Source organism: Octopus bimaculoides, chromosome 13 (assembly GCF_046866305.1).
Source record: "Octopus bimaculoides isolate indiv1 chromosome 13, ASM4686630v1, whole genome shotgun sequence".
NCBI lineage: Eukaryota > Metazoa > Mollusca > Cephalopoda > Octopoda > Octopodidae > Octopus > Octopus bimaculoides.
The window spans coordinates 39,326,460-39,344,142 of NC_142940.1; the positions used below are offsets into that span (position 1 = coordinate 39,326,460).

Genomic DNA, 17,683 nt, shown 5'->3' on the forward strand with positions numbered 1-17,683 from the left:
ATTTAAAGAAGAGGAAACCAGCATTGAGGACAAACTGTTGCTTGTTTCATCTTCAAAGCTAGGAGATAGTTCATTGTAACCACTGACAGTAGTATGGACCATAGTAGAATGGGCGACTGCACTGTGACAGTGTATCATTGCATCCGGGTGGATGGCATTTTTGCATCACTCAGGCAATAACCCTCCAACTTGTGGGTCTGTCTGGCCTGTTATTATTGCTGGTTGAGGGTTTTACGAGGTCAAAGTGCAAATCCTACCTCACCTTATTTTAGTTGCCTTCTCAGCACACAAAAGAAATGCTGGGTTTATTCTTTGACATTCTGGTCTTCACACTGCAGTAGAACAACATGAAATGAAGTGTTACCTGGTTCAGGAATTGAACCTATGATCTGGTGATTTTGAGAGCAACACCCTAACCATTTGGATAAGTGCTTTCACATATAATAGACAAATCAAAATCTGTGAGATTGCTACACAACTGGACTATACTCTTTTTTTTTTTTAATCTTTTACTCTTTTACTTGTTTCATTCATTTGACTGTGGCCATGCTGGAGCACCGCCTTTAGTCGAGCAAATCGACCCCAGGACTTTGTAAGCCTAGTACTTATTCTATTGGTCTCTTTTGCTGAACCACTAAGTTACGGGGAGGTAAACACACCAGCATCAGTTGTCAACCGATGTTCGGGGGGGGGGGGGGGGTCAAACATAGACACACAAACACACACACACACACATATATATGACAGGCTTCTTTCAGTTTCCGTTTACCAAATCCACTCACAAAGCTTTGGTCGGCCTGAGGCTATAGTAAAAGACACTTGCCCAAAGTGCCATACAGTGGGACTGAACCCGGAACCATGTGGTTGATAAGCGAGCTACTTACCACACAGCCATATTTCAAGATATTTTTATGTAATTTTGGTAACTATATCTGTTAAAATGAGATGTCAATGTTATTTTCAATCAAATCCACTTGCAAAGCCTTGATTGGCTTGGGGGCTATAGTAGAAGACACTTCCCCAAGGTGCCACACAGTGGGACTGAACCCAGAACCATGTGGTTGGGAAGCAAACTTCTTACCACACAGCCATACAGGAAAACTAAGCAAACAAACTTTGAACTTGCCTATTTTAGTTCCCGTTACCATAACAACTATTTTGATGGGGATTTTGTCAAATTCTTCCTATAAGCAATACCATGCAATTTGTTTTGTTTTTTTCAGTAATTCTTGCATAATTCTTGAGAATTCTGTGGACTCATTCACCTCATGTATGAGCAGATATAAAACGTACAATGATGGAGGTGGTGCTGCTGGAGAAGATGAAGAAGCTGGATAATAATGATGGGAATGCTGGTGATGAAATAGGCAATAATGATGCTGATAATAGTGGTGGAGGTGGTGGTGGTGATGGTGATGTTAATGATGATGATGATGACAAGGATGGTATTGGTGATAGTCGTGGTGGTGATGATGATGATGATGACGACGATGATAATGAGGAAGAGGACAAGGATGACAATAATGATGATGATGATAATGATAATGACGATGATGATGATGACAATGATGATGATGACGATGATAATGACTTTTGTTGTTAAATTTGTCTGACAATGCAAATTCTTTGTTATAATAAATAAAAATAATAAAAATAAAGACATGAAACACAATGACATAAAAAAAAGAAATGAAAGAGCAAAGGGGAGAGGTGGGGGAGGTGGGGGAGAGAAGGGAGAAAGTTAAGGAACCTGAAGAAAGAAAGATTAAAAAGATAGATAGAGAGAGAGAGAGAGAGAGAGAGGGGGGGGGGAGGCAAGTCTGAGGAAGAAGGCAAAGGAGAAAGAGCAAGACAGTGAAAGAAAGAAGGGAGTTAGTGTATGAGGGATGCAAATATCTAACAGGCAGATTCTCAAGGGTACTGCAAGGTGGTTATAATTAGAACTATCTGCAAATGTGTTTCTGCTGCAAGGGAAAATTGCAGCCAAAAAACCAAAAACCAAAAATAAATAAACTAATAAAAAAAAATGAATAAAGAAAGCGAAAAGAAAAGAAAGAAAAGAAATGCTATGCATTTTTAAATTGTGAAATATTTCACGAAGCACTGTTCACATGCCACCTTGTGTTGATGGAAACATGCATACATTTAATTAGTGACTCACTCAAGCCCTTTGATATCAAGGCAGCTGTTTCTTTACTCGGGGTAGCCATCTCTTCAGATTTTGGGAAAACAAAAACAACAAGGATTAAGAAGCGGGGGAGGGGAGGGTCGATGAGGGTTGAGTGTGGGGGGAAGTGAAGAAATATGCTCCTTCTTACATAAACATATGCACACACACACACGCACACGCACACACATACATGTACATGTATATACCTCCCCCACCACGACCATCACCACCAGTGAGATTGGTAACAATGGCAGCAACACCAATGACAACACAGCGACAGCGATAGAAACAATGTCAACAAACAGTAACATTGACATCAGCAATAATAACACAACAACGTCCACCACAATAACAAAAGCTTCGACAGCAATAACAACAACAACAACATCAATAACTTTGCAACAACTACTATAAAATCAATAGCAACAACAACATCGACAGCGATAACAGCAACAATAGCAACAGTACCCGCCACAATAGCAATAAAAACAACATCAACAACTTCAAAATCAGTTGCAACAACAACTATAAAATCGATAGCAACAACAACATCGGCAGTGATAACAGCAACATTAGCAACAACCAGAGCAATATCATCAGCTTCAAAAGCAACGAAAATGTAACCAACACCAAACATTAGCACCAACGATATCAACAACAATGATGACAACGTAATAGAGATTGCAATAATATCAACAAAATAGCAACGCAAACAAATAACTTCACCATCAGTAGCAATGACATCAAGAACAATAGCAACTGCAATGGATGCAACAATACTGGACAACATTAGCAACAGCAACAATATGAAGAATGGCAACAACTTCAGTAGTGATAGCAACAATTAAAAGCACTACAATAACAATAAAAACAAACCTAAAAACAGGAATTAAATTTCAGAACTACAAGGAGTAAAGAGGAGGGGGATATATTACACCCTCCCCTCTCTCTTTGCACACATACAAACACACACACACACTTGTACAGACTTCACATAAAGTTAAACGAACGTGATGACATGGACAAATTTGCTAGGGTCGCCAATATTTAATATAGTGAGAAATCAGATCTGTTTAATTTAAGCTGGGTCATTAGAGCATCAGAAATGATGCTTTGTGGTTTTGTGACAATTCTTTGACACCTGAGTTCAAATCCTGTCAAAGTTACATTTGCTTTTCGTCATTTTGGGTAGGGTGGGGTGGTTGAAAAATCTATGATGATGGATTGGTAGAACTGTAAGAAGATCAGACCAGATGACTTGAGGTATTTGTTCTGCCACTTTACAATCTGTGTTCAAACCCCACCAAGGCCTGCCTAGGTGGCAGATTTAATTCAAACCTGTTTTAATGCCGTCACCTAGCCACTTAGGTGTTTTTAGCACTTCCACCCCAACAACTCTGTTATAACTACCAGGCATGAGGATAACTTCCTTGTTCCTTTCCTCCAAGTGGTTTCTGAGGCTCTTTAATTTTGATTAACAATTTAATAAAGCACAGAGTGCACCCCATCCATAATAAAGAGAAAATTCATTAACATGATAACTGTTGTCAGAAGCAAGAAAGAAATCTGGAATCCAAATTGATTTAACTCTTTAGCATTTAAACCAGCTATATCTGACCCAAATATTCTAATTGTTTGATATTCAAAATGTCTGCATCTGACCTCTCACACCTAACCTACAATGTCATTCTAAATATAAGCAATCATATCATCAAAATCTCAAACATAAAAGATAATGCATGGTTAATTCAAAACAATGTGGAGTGGCCTTGTGGTAAGTAGCTTGCTTACCAACTACATGGTTCCGGGTTCAGTCCCCCTGCGTGGAACCTTGGGCAGGTGTCTTCTACTATAGCCTCAGGCCGACCAAAGCCTTGTGAGTGGATTTGGTAAACAGAAACTGAAAGAAGCCCGTCGTATATATATATATATGTATATATGTATGTGTGTTTGTGTGTTTGTGTTTGTCCCCCCACCATCACTTGACAACCGATGGTGGTGTGTTTACGTCCCTGTAACTTAGCGGTTCAACAAAAGAGACCGATAGAATAAGAACTAGGCTTCCAAAGAATAAGTCCTGGGGTCGATTTGCTCGACTAAAGGCGGTGCTCCAGCATGGCCACAGTCAAATGACTGAAACAAGTAAAAAAGTAAAGAGAGTACATTAGGCAATAATCTGAATGTTAAACAAACAAAAAGGAGGAAGGAGTACAGTAGGATATTTGGCAATGAGGAAGGCAACTATGGACATGTTTCAGTATTATGAAACCTCTTTAACTCACTATAGGTTTATTTGTAGTTGACAGATTTTAGAATGACTGAGAGGATATACAAGATTTTAGTAAAAGATAAAAGCAAAAGAAAGCAAAATAAAACAAAACAAATATCATTTAAAAGATTTGACACCTAAAACTGATGACATGTGAATATTTTCCCAGTGATACAAATACTTATGGAACAACGGAAGCAACAACAATAGCTATACCACCACCACCACCACCTCCACCTCCACCAGCAGCAGCAACAACAACAACAACAACAAAAATTAAAATAGAAACTGAACTGAAATTCTGACAGTAACAATAACAAAATGAATACAAAGAAATAATAACAAAAATAACAACAACAATAACAATAAGAATTCAAGCAAAAGCAGCAACTGCAGGACTTACAACTAATACCACTGCTGCCACCAGCAAAACCACCCACCAGCACCACCACCACCACCCTTCAATCTCGCTGCCACAACCACCACCACCATCACAACCAACACCAACACCAACACCAACACCAACACCAACACCACCACGACTGTTGCGACTGCTTTTATGCTGAAGGTAAGAATGGATGTATTGTTATGAAGTTTGTTTTTCATCCAAATGGTTTGAGTTCAGTTTCGATGCATGGCATCTTGGACAAAAGGCTTCTATTATAACCCTGGCACAACTAAAGACCTTGTGAAAGGATCTTGAAATGGAAACTAAAGCAAGCCCATCTTATACATGTAACTATGTGCCCAACGTCGCCTTCCTGGTACTTGTGCCGGTGGCATGTGTAAAGACATTCGAGCGAGATCGTTGCCAGTGCCACTGGACTGGCTCCTGTGCAGGTGGCACGTAAAATACACCATTTTAAGCGTGGCCGTTGCCAGTACCACCTGAGTGGCCTTCGTGCCGGTGGCACGTAAAAGCACCCACTACACTCTTGGAGTGGTTGGCGTTAAGAAGGGCATCCAGCTGTAGAAACTTTTCCAAATCAGAAAGTGGACGTTAAACGATGATGATGATGTATATATATATATATATATATATATATATATATATATATATATATATGTATGTATATATAACTATATCACTGTCTATTTATCTATCTATCTATCTATCTATCTATCTATCTATCTATCTTTCTATCTCTCTATCTATCTATCTATCTATCTATCTATCTATCTATCCATCTCTCTCTCTTTCTCTCTCGCTCTCTCTCTCTCTCTCTCTCTCTCTATATATATATATATATATCGGTTATGAGAGGTAATGGTGTCAAGAAGACCCAAATGTGTCAGGTAATGGATGAGGATAGCTGTGTGAAGAAGTGTCACACCCTAATGGCTGAGGGAACTTGTGGAAGAGGTAGTCCCAGGAAGACCTGGGATGAGGTGGTGATGCACAGTGATGTACAACCTTTAAACATTAAGCCTCACTGAGGCAATGACTAGTGACCGACACCATTGGAAATATGCTGTGCTTCAGAAGACCCGGCAAGCCAAGTGAGACCATAACCCGCGGCCTATGCCAGTGATGTAACCAGCCCACTTACGCGTACCTTCCTTCATTGGACACTAAACTCTGCTTGCAAAGACCTGTTGAGGCAAGTGAAAACGAAATCAAATTTGATGACAGCATCGCATGATTGGTGTCCATGACAGTAGAACGCTAAGAGCACCATCCGAGCATGATCATTGCCAGGGCTGCTGACTGGCTCCTGTGCTGGTGGCATGTAAAAAAGCACCATTCGAGCATGATCGTTACCGGTGTCATCTTACTGGAACTTGTGCTGGTGGCACGTGAAAAACAACATTCAAACGAGGTCGTTGCCAGTGCTGCTGGACTGGCTCATGTGCAGGTGGCATGTAAAAAACACCATTTGAGCATGGCCATTGCCAGTACTGCCTGACTGGCCCCTGTGCCTGTGGCATATAAAAGCACCCACTACACTCTCGGAGTGGTTGGTGTTAGGAAGGGCATCCAACTGTAGAAACTGTTTGTGGTTGAAACCAAGCTGTACCAATATAAAGTATGATAAATATAATAATGATAATAATCTTTGGATTGAATTTATATATATCTTAATGCACAGCTATGCGTATTTCCACAAATCATGTCTCTTGGTAGACATGTGATTTGTGGAAATCCATGTAGTGATGCATTAAGATATTTATAAATTCCATTCAAAGATTATTAGGTTATTATTACTACGTGTGGATATATATATATATATATATATATATATATAGATAGGTTTCTTTATTAGCCACACAGGGCTCAACACAGAAGGGACAAAATACAAATGTAGAGTTTTTTCTTTTCGAGGGGGGCGAAAACAAAGCAGAAAAAAAAACAAAAGTGGGGACAACGATGGAAAAAAAAAAAAAAAATCGCAAAACGTTTGGGGTATTTACAAAAAATACGAAATAATACAGAAAATTCCCAATAAATGGGGAGGTTATCCGTGGAAAGAAAAACCTACGAAAAGACCACGGTAACCTCGGTCCTTAGTGTCACAGTTTGTTAAATAAAATTTCTTTTATTTATGCAAGAAACGTAACTCTGTTTACAAAATTTTAAAACGTTTTATAGAATCATGGTCAAGGTGGCTTCGTCATTTATACGTGCCATTCTTGCTACATGTATCCATCTTTTTTCGAAACATTTGCTAGACAACACTTGCCTCTCTACTCTCACCTTCCTTTTCAAGTGATACTTGAAAAAGTTGATGAGAGATTGACCAGAGAGAAAAGTATTTGTCTCTAATCCTTTCAGACGCGTCCACCAGATGCATTCTTTCGCCATAGCCACAAGCACGATAAATACAGCTCTTCCTTCCCGTTTAAAGGAAGGAGGCGTGACGATATTAACGATAGACTCGGTTGATAAACCGACTCGTCCCACACGCGACAGCAGTCGTTCGACATAAGCCCACAGCTCCGAAATGGTTGGACACTGCACGAGTGCGTGCAGAACGGTTTCATCGCTCTGACCGCATCTCGGGCAGGTCGGCCCCGCATTTCGCGAGCCGTGTCTATAGAGCTTATCCCGAACGGGTAGCGCCTCTCGGTAACACTGCCAGGCCAGGGATCTCTGGAAGTTGTCCATAGGTCCCGGCCCGAAAGTCGTCCTGAACAGGCGGGTCAGGTATTCCTCGTCGACGCCCAGGTTCGCCCCGAGATCGTCGTCGTACCTGCCCTCCACTAATCTCCTATAGAATGACTTCGTTGTGATGCAGCCGCTCAAGGTCGACCCGGGACGGCAAAGTTGTTGCAGAGCAACGCGACACTCACGGTGCCATTCGCCATTCCTCGGCCTCTTTTTGATCCACGACTGCAGCTCGGTCATGGAGACGAGCTGCGGGAAAGCGCGTCGCACAAACGGCGACCACACCTACTCACCGTCGTCTACGTAGAGCCGGAGATGTCGCAGTCTCAGCGCATGTCTGCGCATCATCAACCACGGCATGCCCAGCCCTCCTTTCAGCGGGTGTTGGCAACAAACGGATCGCCTCACCATCGGAACGCTTCCTTTCCACAAAAAGCGGAAGAGGATGCGCTCCATTTCGGTGATGGCGCGATCGGGACAAGGCACGACGGTCAGGCGGTATACGATGACGGACGCGATGTACGCGTTCGCCACCTCCGCCCGACCTTTTAGGACAGCTTCCTCTCGGACCATTGCCGGCAGAGAGTGGCCACCCTACTCGTTATCTCGTCCCAGTTCTTCTCCGTTTGCAGGTCCGGACCGAACCAGACTCCGAGCAACTTGACCGGACCGTTCGTCCAGCGTCCCACTACTGAGGCGCTGCCGGACGGTATGGGCTTGCTTCTCCAGGTGCCGAGCAGCAAACCCACCGACTTATCCCGGTTGATTTTCGCTCCCGTCACCGCTTCGTAGTCTTTCAGCGTCTCGCCTACAAGCTCGATGTGCTCGTGGCTAGACGCTATGACGGTGACGTCGTCCGCGTATGCCGACACGCTCGTCCCGCACCCCAGTTCTCTCCCGCACCCCAGTCAATACGTACAGGAGTGGCGACAGGGGGCATCCCTGACGAACCGAACGTGCAATGTCGAAGGGTCCCGATAGACGTCCATTGACGCGAACAACCGAACGGATGCCTGTGTACAAGGCAGCCATCCAGCCGCGGAAAACGGGACCGAAGCCGGCCGCTTCGAGGACGGCCTCCAAGTATCGATGGTCTACCCTATCGAAAGCTTTGGATTGATCCAAATTGATCAGGGCCCAACCCATGCCAGGTTCCTTAACTACCCTCTCTATGATGTAGCGCATCAGATGGAGGTTGTCATGGATGACAAGCGCCAACCGCTTGGCTAACACCTTGGCCAAAATTTTCATGTCTGCATTGAGCAGAGTGATGGGCCTAAAGTTATCTATGGCGTCCCCCTTGTTTGGATCTTTTTTCAGCAGCGTTACCGCTCCTCGGCTCACAAAACCGGGAATGCTCCCGTTCTGCTGCCAGTTGCAGTACACGGCCGCCAAGACGTCTCCAAACAAGTCTGGCATACAGTTGTAAAGCTCGTAGGGCAGACCATCCAAACCCGGAGATTTGTCCGTCGAGCAACCCGCCATCGCGTCCCTCACCTCCTCCGCCGTGATGACCCCTTCGCAGCACTCCGCCTCTCTTGCCGAGTCGTGGAAAGCTGTGCAGGTAGGCACTAAAGTCCACCCTGCCTTCTCGCTCGCCACTCCTCCCGAACAGTCGGGCAAAATGCCGCTGAAACGCCTCGCACATCTTGCTCGGCTCGAGCAATTCGCGCCCCTGTTTGTCTACCAGAGACCGGATGGTGGCTCTGTTACCCCGCTGCGCCTCCGCCACCTGGGCCTCTCGTGCGGCTCCAACACCTTCATTCATCAGAGCACGCATCCTTGCCCTGACAGCACACCCTTCGTGTTTAGCATTGAAGTGTTGGTCGAGGGCCAACCTCGCCGCTAAAACGTCGGATACGATGCCACTTCGCAATGCCTCTTCTAACTTTATCACTAGCTCCCCCTCTACTCTGTTCCCATCTACAGCTAGTGCCCTGCTATACCTTATTGCTTCCGCCCTTACTGCTCTCTTGAGGGCAAACCACCATTTGTTGTTGACGATGGCTCCCGTCAAAGCCCTCTTTACTAACGTGCTAATCCGGTCTCTGAAAACCTGTCTCGACGGGAAAGACGCGTTTAGTTTCCAGTAACCGGGACCCTGCCTATGTGCCTTATCTAAGTCTAGCGTACACGTCACAAGTTTGTGATCCGTGTAGTTGACTATGTGGAACTGTGGACATCCTAAACTATCTCAATCTCTTGTCCTACACACTATCCTATCTAGATACGATCTCGACGACCCAATGCGGTTGCTCCAAGTCCACGTTGGCACATTTGGGTGGTCGAGTCGGTACCTGTCAGACAACTGGAAGCGTCTGAGCAGGTCTATGAGGCCTTTGCATCCCCTTCTAGTTTTGTCACTCCCCACGTAGTCTAGATGCGTGTCCAAGGTAGCATTCCAATCCCCCACTAAAAGTAAGGGACGAGACGTTCCCAGGAATACTTCTAGACGTCGAAAGAAGTCTGACCGACCTGTTAAAGGAGGCACATAAACTGCCAGCAACCGAAAAGCTCCTCCATCGCTGCCGTCCACATCTAGGACAACCAGTCTACTCTCCGGGTCCGTAAATATCGTCTTTACTTGGAGATCCAGACTCTTGCGAAAAAGAACCGCCGTGCCACTACCGCCCATCCTCGGCAGACAGGGAGAAAAATAAATGTTAAACTGTCCGCCAAACATGGACTTTAGGGCCCGCGGTTCATGGAGTCTGGTCTCACTAATGGCTATGATATCCAAATTGTGTGACTTGATGTCATTTAAGAGGTACCCTTGTTTCCAAGGCGACCCCAAGCCACGCACATTTACACAGCCAATCTTCACCATGATTCTATCAAAATTTGTGTTTTACACACGAAAGGAGAGAGAGAGAGAGTTACTTACTGTCCGAAAGTTCTTGGCTCTTGGCCTCACAACCTTCTCTCAGAAGGTTTTTGTATAGTTCTTTTGATGAATATTTTTGGAATCTCCCTACTGTATCCGGGTAGAGAGATTTCAGTGTATTGTATGTGCTCCGTGTTACATGTATGATTTTGATGTGTTGTGGTGGTGTTGTGCGTGGGTGATTGCTTGTTTTCGTGTCATTATCTGTTATGTTAGTGTTCGACCTAATGAATTTCATTAGGTCTAGATTGTTTGTGTTTATCGCTGTCAAACTTGTTGTGGGGTTCTGTGTTAGTGCGTTTGTGTTGGTGTTTTTGTTTTCTGTGGATGTATTGGTTTCGGGGCTGGTAAACCTCCCCGCTTTGTTTGTTTGTTTTTCCGTTCTTTTTTTCCCCCTTTTTCTTCTTCCCCCCGTGGCCACTTGCCAAGCCTCTGTGTCATCTTCATCTGACATGTCGGAGGAATCGGAGGGTGGGAGGGGAAGGGTGTTGGGGTCTATTTTTGTGTGGGTTGATTTTGTTGTTGGTGGTGTTGGTGCTGTTTCGTGACAGTTGGGATGTGGTGTTTTGGTTTTTGGGGGTGGGGTGGGAGTCTTTTTCGTGTTCCCTTCTTGTGGGGTTGTTGTTGTTGGTGTTGGTGGTGGTGATGGTGCTGATTCTGTTCTTGGTGGTACTGGTGGTGTTTTTGTTTGGTTCGGCTGTGTTGCTGGCTGCTGGCGTTTTTCCATTTCGTTGTACAACTGCTTGACCAGTTGTGCATATGGCGGTGTAGGCAGTAATGCTGTTTTTTCTTGTGCTTTTCTTGTGGTTGTTGTTGTTGTTGTTTTTCTTTGTATTGTTGCCGTTGTTGTTGCCTTTTCTTCTGGGCTACTGGGCATGTTTTTTGAAGGTGAGTTTTGCTACTACAAACGTAGCAAACTGGCCTTCTGCCTTCGACGAAAACATGAAAAATTGAATCCTCAGTTAATTGGATTCTATGTGGAATTTTTTCCCAGTTTGCTGGATCAATTTGTACCAGGAGTTGAAATTCCTGGCCAATCCAGTTTTGATTGCAAACGGCAGATGCTTCTAGTATGTTTATCTCCTCCTCTATGCCTAGACATATGGCAGATACTAGCCATTCTTCCTCAATTTCAGGAGGCACATTCGAAATTTTTATTTTCGTAACCCTACGACCAAGGTACGTAGGGATCATGAGCAGGTTCTCATGCTGTAATGACTCAGTGGAGAGGTCCTTCGCTCGCTGCTCGCTGTCTAGTCTTACTTCTATCGTTCCGAATTTCAAACCTCTCGTTATGTAAGTCTTGTAAGACCAAATCGGCTTTAAGCATCTCTCAACATTTTCTTGGGTGAATTTTTCCACTGTCTTTGTCTTTAAATTAATGGTTCTGTAGATGATAGTTTTTTTTTTCGATGTTTATCTTAAAGTCCGCGGGCGTTTGAAGATGGACTGTAACGTCCTTTTTACTTAGCATGCTTTTGCATGCAAGTAATTTCTCTTTCGATATATTCAAAATTCTTTTCCTAGGCTTCAAAGCCTCGGCAAAGTTCGTTGTGGTGGTGGTGGCGGTAGTGGTGGTATCAGTGGTGAGGACAGTGGTTTTGTTAGCAAGGACATTTGTGTCCTTGTTGTTGTTGCTGCTGCTGCTGCTGCTGTTGTTGTTGTTGTTGTTGTTGTCACTGGTTACGTTGGCAGGCAAGACTGCTGTAGCAGCAGAGTCTTTCTTTTTCTCCATTCTCTCCTTTAACTGTGAGAAAGGAAGACTAGGAAATTCTTTTTCGAACGAAACACTGCAGACTGCAGCGTTCGTTTCACAAAAATTTTCATGGCTACAAGACGCCATCGTCTCAAAAAAAATGGATAGAAAGCCGAAATTGGTTTTTATATCCTGGAAATGTGCCACACAGGGCAGATTTCCGTCGCAAAAAACTTGCACCAGAGAGTCTACAAGTTGTTATACAACTTTGTATATAAAATAAACTTTACAAACAAACTTTTTAAAACATGAAAAAGGCAAAACTTACGGAGCCGACACGTCTACCGTCCGTCCATAGAGATAGATAGATAGATAGATTCATAGATAGATAGATTCATAAATAGATAGATTCATAGATAGATAGATAGATAGATTATACATATCTGCATGTGGCTTATATATGTTTACACCATGGACATATATATTTACATATATTCGCATGCTGAGTGGACTGAACCAATATGAAATGGAGTATTGTGATCAAAAACATAATGCGTAGCCATTCAAGGAATTGAAACCACATGCTTACAAACATGAGTCCAACATCCTAAACACTAGTTCACACACCTCCACACACCCACCCACACACACACACACACACACACACACACACACACACATATATATATATATATATATATATATATATATATATATATATACACACATATATATATATACATGTATGTATATATATATATATACACATACATATATGTTGCTTATCTACCTATCTGGCTATCTGTTTATATATGTATGTGTATATATATATGTACATTTGTATATACATACATACGTATATATATATATATATATATATATATATATATATATATATATATATATATATATATATCTACACACACACACACACACATACACACACACACATATAACAATAAACATAGAAAAACACACACGTTCATTCATACAATGAATAAAACAGAAAGAAAAGAAAAAAGAATAAGAATAAAGGGAAGAACAACATAAAGGAACTTTAGTTCAGTAAACGTGAGAAAATATTTCTAAAGTTTACATCAGAACATGAATAAATTATGATAAAAGGGTAAGGAAATGGGGCTATGAAAATATGCAAAGAAAATGGGGATTCATTCTGTACAGAATGTATACACAGAAAATGTACATACATACATACATACATACATATATAACCATGCAAAAGTCTACACAGGCACATAGACATATTATCATTATTACTATTATCTTCATCATATATATATATATATATATATATATATATATATATATATATATATATACATGATTATACATATACTTGTGCATCCACACACACATATAATATTATATATACATTTACATATATATATATATATATGTATGCATATATATGTATATATACATACATACAAATATATATATATATATACATATATATATGTCTATATATATACATTTATATATACATTTACATGTATATATATTATATTCACACATATATGTATATGATATAAATAATATATATGTATGTACACACACGCACACATACATACATACATATATATATATATATATATATATATATATATATATATATATATATATATATAGGTATGTATGTGAAATGATGTAAAAAGAGGTAAAGTAAATGAACGATAAATTGAAGAGAAGACTGCTCTTGTAATTGAGCATCACCACCACCACCACAACCACCATCATCATCACCATAATCACTGAAGATTTTGAAGAATTATTCAGTTTAATTCCATCATCAAAACAATATGGTCTGTGATACATGCTGTGATTCTCTGGGTTTTTGCAACTTACCAGCAGAAATAAGAATAATAAGTATTTTGTCTTTTAACTAATTCCTCTTTGTAGAGTTTGTTTTGGTTGCTTCTTTTGTGATTTCCTGTTTATCTCAAGAGATTTTATTTTACAGAAGGTCTCTTGTGAATTTCTGTGGGTCTGAGTTATTAAACTGTTCAGAAAACAAAACAAAATAGAATGAAAAGCAATTTTTTCAATACAACTTAAAAGAAACAACTACAACAAATGAATCTGTAGTTTTATGTCACACTGTGCTTCTGTAAGATATCAGGAAACAGGTTGTTTCGAGCACAGATTAACTATGGAATCTGAAATGACTTTAAAAACATAGCTTGCTTTTAGCCATGGCTGAGAGGTTAGATGAGAAGCTGAGTGTGTGCATGTGTGTGCCTGTGTGTACATGTGTGTGTGTTCAACCATTGATTGAGAACTAGTGTTGGTTTATTTATGTCCCTGTAACCTAGTGGTGCTGCAAAAGAAGTCAATTAAATGAAAACCAAATTTTAAAATGTAAAAATGATTACTGGTGTTGTTTTGTTCAACTAAGCCCTTCAAGACAGGCACCATCCTAGCTTGATCGCAGTTCACATACACATACCTTCTGTAAGAAAGCCATCAGATATATATATATATATTCTTAGCTCGAATATAAACTGGGGGTAAGATTATTGCTAATCCTTGGGGGGGGGGGGGTTGATAGTACCAGCTAAGCACTGGGGGTAATGTAATTGATTAGTCTCCTCCCACAAACTTTCAGGTCTTGAGCCTATATTAGAAAGAATTATTATTATCAGACGTACCTAAACACATGCTCAACAACAGCCAATTTCAGGAAATGTCCCAATACATTTTGAATCAGACGGTTTTATTTCATTAAGCATTGTGTCTTCCTGGTGGTAGAATTTGTTTCACCATGAATATAACTCTTCAGAAATATGTATTATTTTCTTAAGGCGGCTAGCTGGCAGAAACGTTAGAACGCGAGGCAAAATGCTTAGCAGTATTTCGTCTGTTGCTACTTTCTGAGTCCAAATTCCACCGAGGTCAACTTCGCCTTTCATCCTTTCGGGGGTTGATTAAATAAGTACCAGTTATGCACTGGGGTCGATGTAATCGACTTAATCCCTTTGTCTGTCCTTGTTTGTCCCCTCTATGTTTAGTCCCTTGTGGGCAATAAAGAAATAAGAAATATGTATTCTTTTTCTTTTATTCTTTTACTTGTTTCAGTCATTTGACTGCAGCCATGCTGGAGCACTGCCCTGAAGGGTTTTACTCAAACAAATTGACCCCAGGACTTGTTTTTTAGTGCTTAGTACTTATTCTATTGGTCTCTTTGCCAAACCGCTAAGTTACGGGGATGTAAACACACCAACTCTGGTTGTCAAGTTGTGATTGAGAGACAAATACAGACACAAAGACACACACACACACATGTGATAGGCTTCCTTCAGTTTCCATCTAACAAATTCACTCACAAGACTTTAGTTGGCCTGAGGCTATAGTAGAAAACACTTGCCCAAGGTGCCACACAGTAGGACTGAACCCAGAACCATGTGGTTGGGAAGCAAGCTTCTTATCACACAACCATTCCTGCACCTTTATAAGTAAATAAATTATAAAACAATGAGCAAAAAGTAAACAAAAGCTACAAAAGAATTATAACGCTGGGAGATGATGGTTGGTGAAAATTAGATGAAATGGAAGAGAAGTAGCAGAGGGGTAAGAATTAGAAAAGAGAAACAGAGACAAAAGCAAAGGAAAAATGATGAGAAATATGAAGGAGATACAGAATGTTCTATCTAAGAAATATTATAAGTATCAGTTAAATTTATTTATAAAGTTTGAACTAATTAGATTATGCTATTATTAAACCTTTCCAATGTCAAAGCATCTCTTGTTCTATGATACAAATTCCCTGATTTGAAAAGATCTAAATTAAAACCTTCCATCAAAATTTCATGTTAAATTATGTTCTAAACACCAGCTTAATAATGAGAACATTTATTTTCCTAAATTCTTCATTATTTTCAAAATTAATTGAAACAAAAGCCGTGTGTTTCAATAGAAATATGGTAGCAAAAAGGTTAAACAGATTAAATTTCTGATGAATTATTGTAGATTGAAGGGAGAACAGCTAAGTAGGCAAAAATAATATTGTAAATAATTTTTTTTATATATTTGAATTATTAATTTGAAGACTAAATGCTTGCCTTTCTTTAGGGTTAATAAAAGTTCATAATTATGGATCTGATTTGATTAATATTCTAGTCACTCTTTACTCTTTTAATCTTTTACTTGTTTCAGTCATTTGACTGCGGCCATGCTGGAGCACCGCCTTTAGTTGAGCAAATCGACCCCAGGACTTATTCTTTGTAAACCTAGTACTTTTTCTATCGGTCTCTTTTGCCGAACTGCTAAGTTACGCGGATGTAAACACACCAGCATCGGTTGTCAAGCGATGTTGGGGGACAAACACGGACACACAAACATACACACACACACACACACACACACACACACACATAAAAAAAAAGCAACATGGATTTTAAAGGTTATTGCAGTACACACGTTTCATGCTACTCCATTTATTTAAGTAATGCGAGCATTACATTAAATGCAAAAGTGAGTGTTACTTGACATTAAGTAGCAGAATAGCTGTTGTTTTACTGGTTGCTTACCCTTGGCTTCTTCTTGATCCAAGGAACAAATGATGATAAAAAGTATAATAATAATAATAATTATAATTATTATTCTGTCTTCTTATTGGTCATGCATATTGAATCTATCAATCTATCAAGTGACCGTTCTTTTTCTTAAATCAATAGAGTATGATTAAATAGAGATTTAGTTAATATTTCTAGTGGACCGATTGACCACGAAGTGGCTCGCTGTCAAAGGCTCATGCAACAGAGCAAGCTATAAGAAAAAAATATTAGAGCTTATAATAGTCGTTTACTCCTAAAGAAATACAATATAAACAGGTTTATTTTAGGATGCCAACATGTATGAGTGTGTGTGCATATGCATGCATATTTATGAGCATGTTTATATATATATATATATATATATATACATATATATATATAAGAATCAAGACTATATATATATAAGAGTCAAGACTATTGAAAAGGTTGCAAGATGCAACGAAAATTTTAGGAAAATAAAACTAAGAAAAAAGTGGAAATTTTACTGGTGAGTGTGTTAAATTTTAAGGCACAATAAGAAAATGACTCTCCCCAGACACAACAGTATATATAAGAATATATATATATATATATATATATATATATGTATATATGCATGTATATATATATAGGTATGTGTATGAGGATATATGTATATGTGTATATGTATATATATATATATATATATATATATATATATATATATATATATATATATATATATATACACACACACACATATATATATGTATGTGTATGTATATATAAATATGGTTTTGTGTGCTTGTGTATGTGTGAGTGTGAATGTATGTGTATAATTGTATATGTGTATTTTTGTGTCTAGCAGCCATTATTTCCATAGAAACCTAATGGATTTAAAGTAGTGTTTACAAATATGCTTATTCTTTTTGTCTTTTCAAGGAAATGTTTTCCAAGCTTTCACAGTGTCCCTGCCCTTGCACAGCTTATACTTTTTTGTACGTAAATATATGAATGAATGACATA

The 17,683-nt window shown here is 40.0% G+C and overlaps 1 long non-coding RNA gene across 2 annotated transcripts in view; it reads left to right on the plus strand.

The window, feature by feature from the left end:
• The window catches only part of LOC149132884 (uncharacterized), a 43,730-nt gene that overhangs the window by 20,913 nt on the left and 5,134 nt on the right, over positions 1-17,683 (plus strand). The window contains exon 3 of one of the 2 annotated variants that reach the window (XR_016244115.1): positions 1,224-1,353. The exons of the other annotated variant lie outside the window; for it this stretch is intronic. This is a non-coding gene — a long non-coding RNA (uncharacterized LOC149132884). Of the gene's footprint in view, positions 1-1,223; positions 1,354-17,683 lie in introns of those variants that run through there. 2 annotated transcript variants of the gene reach the window in all.